The sequence below is a fragment of the Staurois parvus genome, unplaced genomic scaffold, assembly GCF_062004578.1.
Source record: "Staurois parvus isolate SC_StPar_1 unplaced genomic scaffold, SC_StPar_1.0 ptg001188l, whole genome shotgun sequence".
In the NCBI taxonomy this organism is placed as follows: domain Eukaryota; kingdom Metazoa; phylum Chordata; class Amphibia; order Anura; family Ranidae; genus Staurois; species Staurois parvus.
Window position 1 is genome coordinate 275,338 of NW_028318984.1, and position 12,631 is coordinate 287,968.

Below are 12,631 nucleotides of genomic sequence, written 5' to 3' on the forward strand. Positions count from 1 at the left end.
ATTTGTAAACTGCCATCACTGTGTCATTTTCAAGCCCACCTACACATATCTTATATCAAAACGTTCAGCTAACCCTGCTGTCACTAAAAATGTTCACGAATGCCAGTAGTGTACCGCGCTCCAATATATTCTACCTTATGTGATATAATGAATTCATAAGTGTACCACCGATAATCAAATAATTACATCAATTAATTATACTTAAATATATGATTTGTGTAAATATATAAAATAAATTAATTTATCAATGTAAAAAAACAAAAACTATGAATGAAAAATATAAATAAAAAATAAAAAATATTTGCAGTGGGAATGACAGTTCCTTCTGTATAAATGAGATGGTATTATTATTCAGTCTGGATAAAAATAAAAATAAAATAAAAATTAAATTAAAATAAAAAAAAAATAAAATTAAAATTAAAATAAAATTAAAAATAAAAATAAAAATAAAATTAAAATTAAAAAAAAAAATTAAATAAAAATAAAATTAACATAAAATTAAAATAAAAATAAAATTAAAATAACATAAAATAAAAATAAAAATAAAAATAAAATTAAAAATAAAATAAAATTAAAATAAAATAAAAATAAAATTAAAATTAACATAAAATTAAAATAAAATTAAAATTAAAATAAAAATAAAATTAAAATTAACATAAAATTAAAATTAAAATTAAAATAAAATTTTTTTTTAAATAAAAATAAAAATAAATAATTGATATCCCGGATAAGACACTATGTTTCTTTTCTTTAATATTTAATTAATACTAATTTTAGCACGCAATTGAACTTGGCAAGTTTAAAAAGCCTGTTTAGAACAGGCATGCTGACATTCCTCTCAGAGTGAGTTGTCATAGCAACCCAGCTGTCTCAGCACAGTGAGCCTACTCCGCCCTCTCCAGGTGCAGCAACCAAAGGTCACTCAAGAGGCAGATGACTCACGAGGCTGGACTGTGAGCTTCAAAATACAAGCTGAAATGCATTTCTCACTATCAGGCTTGCAATGTGCACTGCTTACATTTCATCAATCATTTGGTAAAGGTTGCGGCAAGAACACTTTACACAATTTCCCCAGAAATTGTAGATTGTCTAGTTCTTATTCTTATTATAGCCATATTTGCCACGCTAACTCCTCCCACAGTTTTTACACTACAAATACAAGTAATATATCAAAACGTGCAGATTGTTCCCGATCGGATTGCTATTACTTTGTGGAACGTTTCGCCGAATCGTTCAAGAAATATCGCGGTTTTTGCGGCAAAATTTTCCCATAGGAATGCATTGAGCAGCAGAGCACAGCTAGAGTGTGTAAAGGAAAAATCAGAAAAATCAGAACATGATTTGTAAACTGCCATCACTCTTTCATTTTCAAGCCCACCTACACATATCTTATATCAAAACGTTCAGCTAACCCTGCTGTCACTAAAAATATTCACAGCTAAGCCATATTCCTGATAGTTTTCAGAATATGACCATTTGTTTGGACCTCATCCCTCCCATTGACTTTCATTGAAACTCCACTTTAGACACAAGAAATTTTAAGGGACGTTTTTAAACTGCGACTGTGCCTTCATTTTTTATCTTTTAGAGACATACTATACATCAAAATTTAGGTCTGTTTCTTGTGATTGTCACAATATAAACCTTTTCACGGTAGCATTTATACTTTTAAAACTACAAGCGTTTGAAAATGGCAATCGCCAGTGAACTTGGCAAGTTTAAATAGCCTGTTTAGAGCAGAGCTTCTCACACACCTGTGACTGACTGAGGTAACAGGTGCAAGCAAAGGTCACTCAGGGGGCAGCTGAGTCACATTAGAGTGAGAAAGCTACAGTGTGAAAGGAAAAATCAGAACATGATTTGTAAACTGCCATAACTATGTCATTTTCAAGCCCACCTACACATATCTTATATCAAAACGTTCAGCTAACCCTGCTGTCACTAAAAATGTTCACGGCTAGGACATACTCCTGATAGTTTTCAGAATATGACCATTTGTTTGCACCTCACCCCTCCCATTGACTTTCATTGAAACTTCACTCACAGCCACCTGAAATGTTAAGGGACGTTTTTAAACTGCGACTGTGCCTTCATTTTTAATATTGCAGAGACATACTATACATCAAAATTTAGGTCTGTTTCTTGTGATTGTCACAGTATAAACCTTTTCACTGTAGCATTTATACTTTTAAACTACAAGCGTTTGAAGATGGCAATCGCAAGTGAATTTTGCAAGTTTGAGCACTGTGTTTAGAGCAGAGCTTGTCACACACCTGTGACTGACTGAGTCACAGGTGCACCAAAGGTCACTCAGGGGGCAGCTGAGTCACATTAGAGTAAGAAGTGAGAAAGCTGCAGTGTGGAAGGAAAAATCAGAACATGATTTGTAAACTGCCATCACTATGTCATTTTCAAGCCCACCTACACATATCTTATATCAAAACGTTCAGCTAACCCTGCTGTCACTAAAAATGTTCACGAATGCCAGTAGTGTACCGCGCTCCAATATATTCTACCTTATGTGATATAATGAATTCATAAGTGTACCACCGATAATCAAATAATTACATCAATTAATTATACTTAAATATATGATTTGTGTAAATATATAAAATAAATTAATTTATCAATGTGAAAAAACAAAAACTATGAATGAAAAATATAAATAAAAAATAAAAAATATTTGCAGTGGGAATGACAGTTCCTTCTGTATAAATGAGATGGTGTTATTATTCAGTCTGGATAAAAATAAAATAAAATTAAAATTAAAATAAAAAAATAAAATAAAATTAAAATAAAAATAAAATTAAAAATTAAAATTAAAATAAAAATAAAATGAAAAATAAAATAAAAATTAAATTAAAATTAAAATTAAAATAAATAAAAAATATTTGCAGTGGGAATGACAGTTCCTTCTGTATAAATGAGATGGTATTATTATTCAGTCTGGATAAAAATAAAAATAAAATAAAAATTAAATTAAAATAAAAAAAAAAATAAACTTAAAATTAACATAAAATTAAAAATAAAAATAAAAATTAAAATAAAATAAAATTAAAATTAAAAAAAAAATTAAATAAAAATAAAATTAACATAAAATTAAAATAAAAATAAAATTAAAATAACATAAAATAAAAATAAAATTAAAAATAAAATAAAATTAAAAATAAAATAAAAATAAAATTAAAATTAACATAAAATTAAAATTAACATAAAATTAAAATTAAATTAAAATAAAAATAAAATAAAATAAAAATTAAAATTAAAATAAAAAAAAAATTAAAATAAAAATAAATAATTGATATCCCGGATAAGACACTATGTTTCTTTTCTTTAATATTTAATTAATACTAATTTTAGCACGCAATTGAACTTGGCAAGTTTAAAAAGCCTGTTTAGAACAGGCATGCTGACATTCCTCTCAGAGTGAGTTGTCATAGTGTAAAATATCGTATTGTCTCGATATTTTATTAACTTGTATTGATGAGAAATGTTCAAATAGAAAGTCCTTCCACTTCTTGTAAAAACTCAAAAAGATGATTTAATAATAACGTTGCATAAAATTAGTAATAAAATATTGGCATACAGAATGTTTAAATAATGTCCAAAAAATATAGTTAAGTTCTTGATAATAAGATTGTATATATGTATATGTGTGTATGTGTGTGTCTCTCAAGGCTTCAAGCAATGTGAGTATAAAAAGTCTTTGTTTCAACTCTTAAATGAGCAATCCAGCCCCCACCTTTTCCTCAAAATGGGCTGATATACTTGTAGTCCCACAAAGATAATTGGAAACAGATGTATATATATATAACAAACCCTCCAGCCTACTTCTCTCAAAGTCTGAGTGTAACTTTATCTCTTACATAGATGGGGGAGGATGGTAAACCAATTGCTACCATATGTGGCTTGAATGTAAAGGAAACCCAAGATATATGTTCATATATAAATTCACAAACTATGAAGTCTAATCACTTACTTTTCCCAATCTAGAACAAATATAAATATAATAACTCAATTATTCTATTAAGATCCAACTCATTCATACTTGTTAGTACTGTTAATAAGAAGATATTAGATATTTAGGTTAAGGAAAGCTTCTAACATTTCCCTCTCAAAATGATCGATTTTATCGAATCTTAATCATTTTCCTTATCTTAATCCATTTATACACATTCTCGTCACTTTCGTATCCATTCAAGCGTTTTTGGATCTTAAGATAATTGATCTGAACTTATCTTCAATTTGATTCTATAATGGGAAAACAAATTCTTTGATAAACCTTTTGTTATGTATCACATAAAAATATTTTTACCCTTATTATTTTCCTTTCCTTTCACCAAATAATTCATCCCCTTAATAAATGTATAACTGTAACATTATAGTACAATACTTTAAAATATGTCACTTAAAAAATAGATGTTTCATATTTTCCCTCCAAAATGTGTGTAGCACACAGTTCTATAATCCACTACATCTTTTCAAAATACCTTATCAACATTTAAACATAACATATGTTCTCTAACTTCAATCCATACATGTATATCAAATGATTTTTTTTTAAAAACATACATATAACAATGTAAAGCTTGCCTAAATTTTTCTATATGTACCTTAGAAAACTTATCTCTAGCTTAATTAACAACAGATGTTCTAACTAAGAGTGACTCTGTTGTAACAAAAGTTTAACCCTTTCACTTCTGAAAATACATAGTGTGTGATTGCAAATGTTCATGTGAAAACTGATCTCATCTTGATATGATAAACATATCATGTCAAAAATAAAATGTACACACAAAAAAAACCAATATATCTGATGATGAATGAATTATTTCATCAGTAGTCAAAAGTCAATTGTTTTATAAGTTCTTCCTCTATGAGATGCCTTGAGATGTCTTGTCTTCTTCTAGCACTCTGTAAAGTTCAAATAACTTTATTGAACATAAAAAGAACAACAAAAACTATGATGAATGAAATTCTTGTTGCAAAGCTTCTTCCAGAATAAATTTCCTTCTTGGAAAATGTATTATCATCTGAAAGGTTTAGAAATATTTGAACTTTCTTCCTTTAACAGTTACTCTTAGGTCATTTCCTGTAACAGAAATGCAGTATCATTATTTTGGCATTGATAATTTTACATGGATTAATCCTCTTACATTTATCTGTTAATATTACATATCATAATCACAAACATTTCTAGTCATGACATGGAAGACATATTTTGATTATAATACTTCTTATTGACTTGTAGTGTTCTATTTTAGAATGCGGGCACTTCCGCCTAACAACACTAGGGTTGCTGATGCAAATCCCAACCATGGCATCACCTGCCTGGAGTTTGTATGTTCTCCCTGTGCTTGTGTGGGTTTTCTCCAGGTACTCCGGTTTCCTCCCACACTCCAAAGACATGTTGGTAGGAGAATTGCTCCTATCTAAATTGGCCCTAGTATGTGTATGTATGACTGTGAGTTAGGGACCTTAGATTGTACACCTCTTGAGGGTTAGGGACTGATGTGAATGTACTATATATGTAAAAAGCACTACATAAATTCACAACGCTATATAAGTACCTGAAATAAACAAAAATAAATATAACAGGACGCTACATCTCCATTATTGGTCATGATTCAAAACCTTGGTTTCAAAACCAAAGAAAGGTTTTGTATCAACCCAGAGATGACAAAGGATCATGCCTTTGATCTTATCTCTATAAAATTGGAAATATGCGTAGCTGTTTTGTGTATTGGCTCACTTCTTGTAGTGTAAGACTGATCTGCAGTAATACATACTGGTTTCAAACTTTTCTCAGTTCCTATGTTGAAAACATGAGGTACAAACTTCTCACTTACAGCTGTACAAACATGTGTTGGTATGTTTTCCTGAAAATGTCTTTTTGTTACTTCTATCTGAATGTGTTTGGAAGACAGTGTTTTGTACCATATAGGATAATTTTCACGATACTTTTCTGTTGAACCATCTTCCTGTAGGAGTTTCAGTGATGAATCAGGTGTCTGTAATATGATCTTACTTGATCTCACAATGTATTCAGTTATTTTGACTGCAAAGAAAACACTTAACAATTTTTTCATATGTGCATCAAAGTTTTTCTCCATATTTGTCAAAGTTCTTGAGAAGAAACCTATTATTTTCTGATTACCATCTTTTAATTGTGACAAAGTTGCTGAGATTGCATTATTGGAAACATTGGTTTCTAAAACAAAAGGAACTTTACTACAAAACTCAACAGTACTTAATGTAGTAGCATTCTGCAAATTCCATTTCAATAGTTCAAAAGCTTCTTTCTCAGTTTGATTCCATTGATCAAACACACCAGCTTTTTGTCTCAAACGATCAAATAATGATCTAGACTTTTCTGCAAAATTGGGTATAAAATCTTTACAATGATTTACTTCGCTCAAAAACTGATGCAAAGCCTTGCGATTTGTTGGAATTGGATAAGCAGAAATAGTTTTAACTTTTTCTTGCAACATCTGTCTCTGTCCATGACTAATTTGCATATGAAGGAATTCCACCTGTCTTTTCATCAACTGAACTTTCTCTGTATTCAATTTCAATCCTGCTGTTTGTAACAACGTAAATATTTCAGACAAAAGAGTGATATGTTCAGTTCTATTTTGTGTAGACAAGAGAAGCTTGTCTACATGCTGGACAATACATTCTGGCCTAGAGAATTTAGATAATATTTTTCCCAAATACTCATGAACAATCCCATCACTTAAATCTAAGCCTGGGGCTAATCTTGTGAATGTATAAGTTTCTTTGTTGAAGCTAAAGGCAAGTTTATATTGACAACTCTTAGCTAAGGGTACTGACAAATGGCTATTGGCAATTTCAAGTACTGAGAATATTTTGGCCTTGGCATCCAGATGTGACATTATGTTACAATCAGGAACAATAGATCTGTTATTTGTGATGCATTTGTTCAATGTCCTGAAATCAACTGATAAAGAATATGAATTATCAACTTTGATAGGCCAAATACAATTATTCACCACTGATTGTACTTTCTTTAAAATACCTTGCTGTAAAAACTCATCTACAATGGAAGAGATTGGATTAATTGATTCTAATGGCAATTTGTATTGAGGTTGAGGCTTAGGGTCTCTACCTTCAATGTCAACATCAAAATCCTTAAACAAACCTACATCATTTTTGCTTCGACTCCAAAGATCTGTATGTGATATAACCAATTGTTCCAATTCAAGATTGGTTCCTGTATGTGGCCATTTATGATCTGAAGACATGTCAGCAGTTGCTGTACAAATACTTCCAACATTACAGTACATGGAAGAATCAATTGATGTTGATTTGGGCCTTCCACTTTCATCCAATAAATTTGGAGCAACATATTCCAACAGTAAAGAAGAAGAATCTCCATTTGATCCTGATTTAAATTTCGGCAATGGCAATAAACCATTCCTATTAATGACAACAGCACTGTTTACCATATTGTTTAAGCTGTTGTTAACTCTCAGTGAACTGATCTTTTTAACTTCTGAGGCATAAGGCAACTCAGACAGACTATTGTTGGAACATGGAGGAGCAGATTGTTCAGAAATTATATTTTGGTCTTCTAATTCCAAAGCTTTTCTTTGTAAATCTAATTTATAATGAATACAATCTCTTTTCAAATGACCAAATCGTTTACAATAGAAACAAATAGTATTTCCTGTCTGCTCTGAGACTCTCGTCCTGCCTGTGACGTATTCATCATCATAACTGGGTGTGGCTAAGCACATGGTCTCTCTCTGTTCTCCATTTTGAACAATTAAACTTTCCTTCTTCTGATTGTTTAATTTAAGTTGTCTCCTAACTGTATCAATAACTTTGGCTGCTTGATCTAAATCATTTTTTCCAGTAGCAATAATAACAGATGCTGGATCAAGATACTTGAATTTTTTAACAAAAGCATTTACCATAGAAGGAGTCTCATTGTCTAAATTAAATATAATTTTGTATACTTTAGAAAATCTATTTTTAAATTCAAAAGGATCATCATTAATCGTAGCTCTTAAGGAGTCTAAGATTTCCAAAGAAGGAGTTTCCTCTCCAGTAGTAAATTTCAATAATTGACGTAGTCGGTCTGATGCATTGCTATGCATTTCCTCATCATCCTCAATATATGGCGTTTTGATTAATCTACATGCCATAACACTGGGGAGCCATAAACAGAATAGAAAATTTCTTTGCTCCTGATTTAAACAAAAATTATTACAAAAATTTTCATAAACCTCCATGTTATAGAAAGCATCGGCGTCCATATCATAGGCTGGCATATCCTTCAAAATTTTCATGAGCTGATCAAGGATTTTAAGATTAAGTTTTGCAGCTTTATCCCTTAATTTTCTCTTACACATTTCTTCCTGATTGGTAGGATCTCCTTCCATAGAATGGATCTCTGGTACAAAAGATTTTTGTTTCTCTGCCTTAGTATTCACACAAATTCTTTTTACATCATTCTGCAGGTCAGATAACTGAATGTCTTTTGTTTGAATTGCACTTTGCATATCATCTATTTGCTCAGTCAAAATCTGGCAATTAGCACATACACTGCTCTGATCTTGCTTCATTATACATGTAGCAGTCTTAGGAACATCAAAAATCATGGCATTAAAAACATTAACTAACTTCATTACATTTCTAACTTGTTTGCTCAGTTTCTTAAAGGAAAACTTAGATTTTTCTATCTTAATATTAGCCTGTAAGCACTCATTATACATGTACCGCCAAAGTTCATTATCTTTAACAAATGTAGACAGATTCTTGAATTCTAACTTACTCTCTCTAGATAATTCATCAATAAAATCCATTACTTACCAATTAATAAGGTCTTTCTTTACATAACGCGTCTTTTCTCTCTTGGCGGGAAATGACATCACCAAGGAACAGCGTTGCTTGCAATTGCGCAAAATTCTCACCAATTCTGCTTTTAGGTTCTCGATTATGCCGACGATTCATCTGTTGCAGACTTTACTTCTCCTGAAAGCTTGATTTCATATTTTGCTGAGTGTGCAAACCTCTTCCCTCTCATCAAGATGAAGAAGAAAAAAGTCAAAAATAAGCGATCGGCGGAAACGAATCGAACTGGAGGCTCGCCACTGTAAAATATCGTATTGTCTCGATATTTTATTAACTTGTATTGATGAGAAATGTTCAAATAGAAAGTCCTTCCACTTCTTGTAAAAACTCAAAAAGATGATTTAATAATAACGTTGCATAAAATTAGTAATAAAATATTGGCATACAGAATGTTTAAATAATGTCCAAAAAATATAGTTAAGTTCTTGATAATAAGATTGTATATATGTATATGTGTGTATGTGTGTGTCTCTCAAGGCTTCAAGCAATGTGAGTATAAAAAGTCTTTGTTTCAACTCTTAAATGAGCAATCCAGCCCCCACCTTTTCCTCAAAATGGGCTGATATACTTGTAGTCCCACAAAGATAATTGGAAACAGATGTATATATATATAACAAACCCTCCAGCCTACTTCTCTCAAAGTCTGAGTGTAACTTTATCTCTTACATAGATGGGGGAGGATGGTAAACCAATTGCTACCATATGTGGCTTGAATGTAAAGGAAACCCAAGATATATGTTCATATATAAATTCACAAACTATGAAGTCTAATCACTTACTTTTCCCAATCTAGAACAAATATAAATATAATAACTCAATTATTCTATTAAGATCCAACTCATTCATACTTGTTAGTACTGTTAATAAGAAGATATTAGATATTTAGGTTAAGGAAAGCTTCTAACACATAGCAACCCAGCTGTCTCAGCACAGTGAGCCTACTCCGCCCTCTCCAGGTGCAGCAACCAAAGGTCACTCAAGAGGCAGATGACTCACGAGGCTGGACTGTGAGCTTCAAAATACAAGCTGAAATGCATTTCTCACTATCAGGCTTGCAATGTGCCCTGCTTACATTTCATCAATCATTTGGTAAAGGTTGCGGCAAGAACACTTTACACAATTTCCCCAGAAATTGTAGATTGTCTAGTTCTTATTCTTATTATAGCCATATTTGCCACGCTAACTCCTCCCACAGTTTTTACACTACAAATACAAGTAATATATCAAAACGTGCGGATTGTTCCCGATCGGATTGCTATTACTTTGTAGAACGTTTCGCCGAATCGTTCAAGAAATATCGCGGTTTTTGCGGTGAAATTTTCCCATAGGAATGCATTGAGCAGCAGAGCACAGCTTGAGTGTGCAAAGGAAAAATCAGAAAAATCAGAACATGATTTGTAAACTGCCATCACTCTGCCATTTTCAAGCCCACCTACACATATCTTATATCAAAACGTTCAGCTAACCCTGCTGTCACTAAAAATGTTCACGGCTAGGACATACTCCTGATAGTTTTCACAATATGACCATTTGTTTGCACATCACCCCTCCCATTGACTTTCATTGAAACTCCACTCTAAACACCAGACATTTTAAGGGACGTTTTTAAACTGCGACTGTGCCTTCATTTTTTATCTTTCAGAGACATACTATACATCAAAATTTAGGTCTGTTTCTTATGATTGTCACAATATAAACCTTTTCACGGTAGCATTTATACTTTTAAAACTACAAGCGTTTGAAAATGGCAATCGCCAGTGAACTTGGCAAGTTTAAACAGCCTGTTTAGAGCAGAGCTTCTCACACACCTGTGACTGACTGAGGTAACAGGTGCAAGCAAAGGTCACTCAGGGGGCAGCTGAGTCACATTAGAGTGAGAAAGCTACAGTGTGAAAGGAAAAATCAGAACATGATTTGTAAACTACCATAACTATGTCATTTTCAAGCCCACCTACACATATCTTATATCAAAACGTTCAGCTAACCCTGCTGTCACTAAAAATGTTCACGGCTAGGACATACTCCTGATAGTTTTCAGAATATGACCATTTGTTTGCACCTCACCCCTCCCATTGACTTTCATTGAAACTTCACTCACAGCCACCTGAAATGTTAAGGGACGTTTTTAAACTGCGACTGTGCCTTCATTTTTAATATTGCAGAGACATACTATACATTAAAATTTAGGTCTGTTTCTTATGATTGTCACAATATAAACCTTTTCACGGTAGCATTTATACTTTTAAAACTACAAGCGTTTGAAGATGGCAATCGCCAGTGAATTTGGCAAGTTTGAGCACTGTGTTTAGAGCAGAGCTTGTCACACACCTGTGACTGACTGAGTCACAGGTGCACCAAAGGTCACTCAGGGGGCAGCTGAGTCACATTAGAGTGAGAAGTGAGAAAGCTGCAGTGTGGAAGGAAAAATCAGAACATGATTTGTAAACTGCCATCACTCTTTCATTTTCAAGCCCACCTACACATATCTTATATCAAAACGTTCAGCTAACCCTGCTGTCACTAAAAATGTTCACGAATGCCAGTAGTGTACCGCGCTCCAATATATTCTACCTTATGTGATATAATGAATTCATAAGTGTACCACCGATAATCAAATAATTACATCAATTAATTATACTTAAATATATGATTTGTGTAAATATATAAAATAAATTAATTTATCAATGTGAAAAAACAAAAACTATGAATGAAAAATATAAATAAAAAATAAAAAATATTTGCAGTGGGAATGACAGTTCCTTCTGTATAAATGAGATGGTGTTATTATTCAGTCTGGATAAAAATAAAATAAAATTAAAATAAAAAAATAAAATAAAATTACAATAAAAATAAAATTAAAAATTAAAATAAAAATAAAATGAAAAATAAAATAAAAATTAAATTAAAATTAAAATAAATGAAAAATATTTGCAGTGGGAATGACAGTTCCTTCTGTACAAATGAGATGGTATTATTATTCAGTCTGGATAAAAATAAAAATAAAATAAAAATTAAATTAAAATAAAAAAAAAATAAAATTAAAATTAAAATAAAATTAAAAATAAAAATAAAAATTAAAATAAAAATAAAATTAAAATTAACATAAAATTAAAATAAAAATAAAATTAAAATAAAATAAAATAAAAATAAAATTAAAATTAAAATTAACATAAAATTAAAATTAAATTAAAATAAAAATAAAATTAAAAATAAAATAAAAATTAAAATTAAAATAAAATTAAAATTAAAAAAAAAAATTTAATAAAAATAAAATTAACATAAAATTAAAATAAAAATAAAATTAAAATAACATAAAATAAAAATAAAATTAAAATAAAAATAAAAATAAAATTTAAATTAACATAAAATTAAAATAAAATTAAAATAAAAATAAAATTAAAATTAAAATAAAAATTAAATTAAAATAAAAATAAAATTAAAATAAAATTAAAATTAACATAAAATTAAAATTAAATTAAAATAAAAATAAAATAAAATAAAAATTAAAATTAAAATAAAAAAAATTAAAATAAAAATAAATAATTGATATCCCGGATAAGACACTATGTTTCTTTTCTTTAATATTTAATTAATACTAATTTTAGCACGCAATTGAACTTGGCAAGTTTAAAAAGCCTGTTTAGAACAGTCATGCTGACATTCCTCTCAGAGTGAGTTGTCATAGCAACCCAGCTGTCTCAGCACAGTGAGCCTACTCCGCCCTCTCCAGGTGCAGCAACCAAAGGTCACT

The 12,631-nt window shown here is 30.5% G+C and overlaps 1 long non-coding RNA gene across 1 annotated transcript; it reads right to left on the reverse strand.

Moving 5' to 3' along the window:
* Positions 1 to 3,447: 3,447 nt before the first annotated feature.
* LOC149438501 (uncharacterized) lies at positions 3,448 to 9,780 on the reverse strand. The gene is made up of 2 exons (XR_016307897.1): positions 8,839 to 9,780; positions 3,448 to 5,092 (listed from the first exon to the last, which is right to left on the reverse strand). It is a non-coding gene; the product is annotated as an uncharacterized LOC149438501 (long non-coding RNA).
* Positions 9,781 to 12,631: the final 2,851 nt, after the last annotated feature.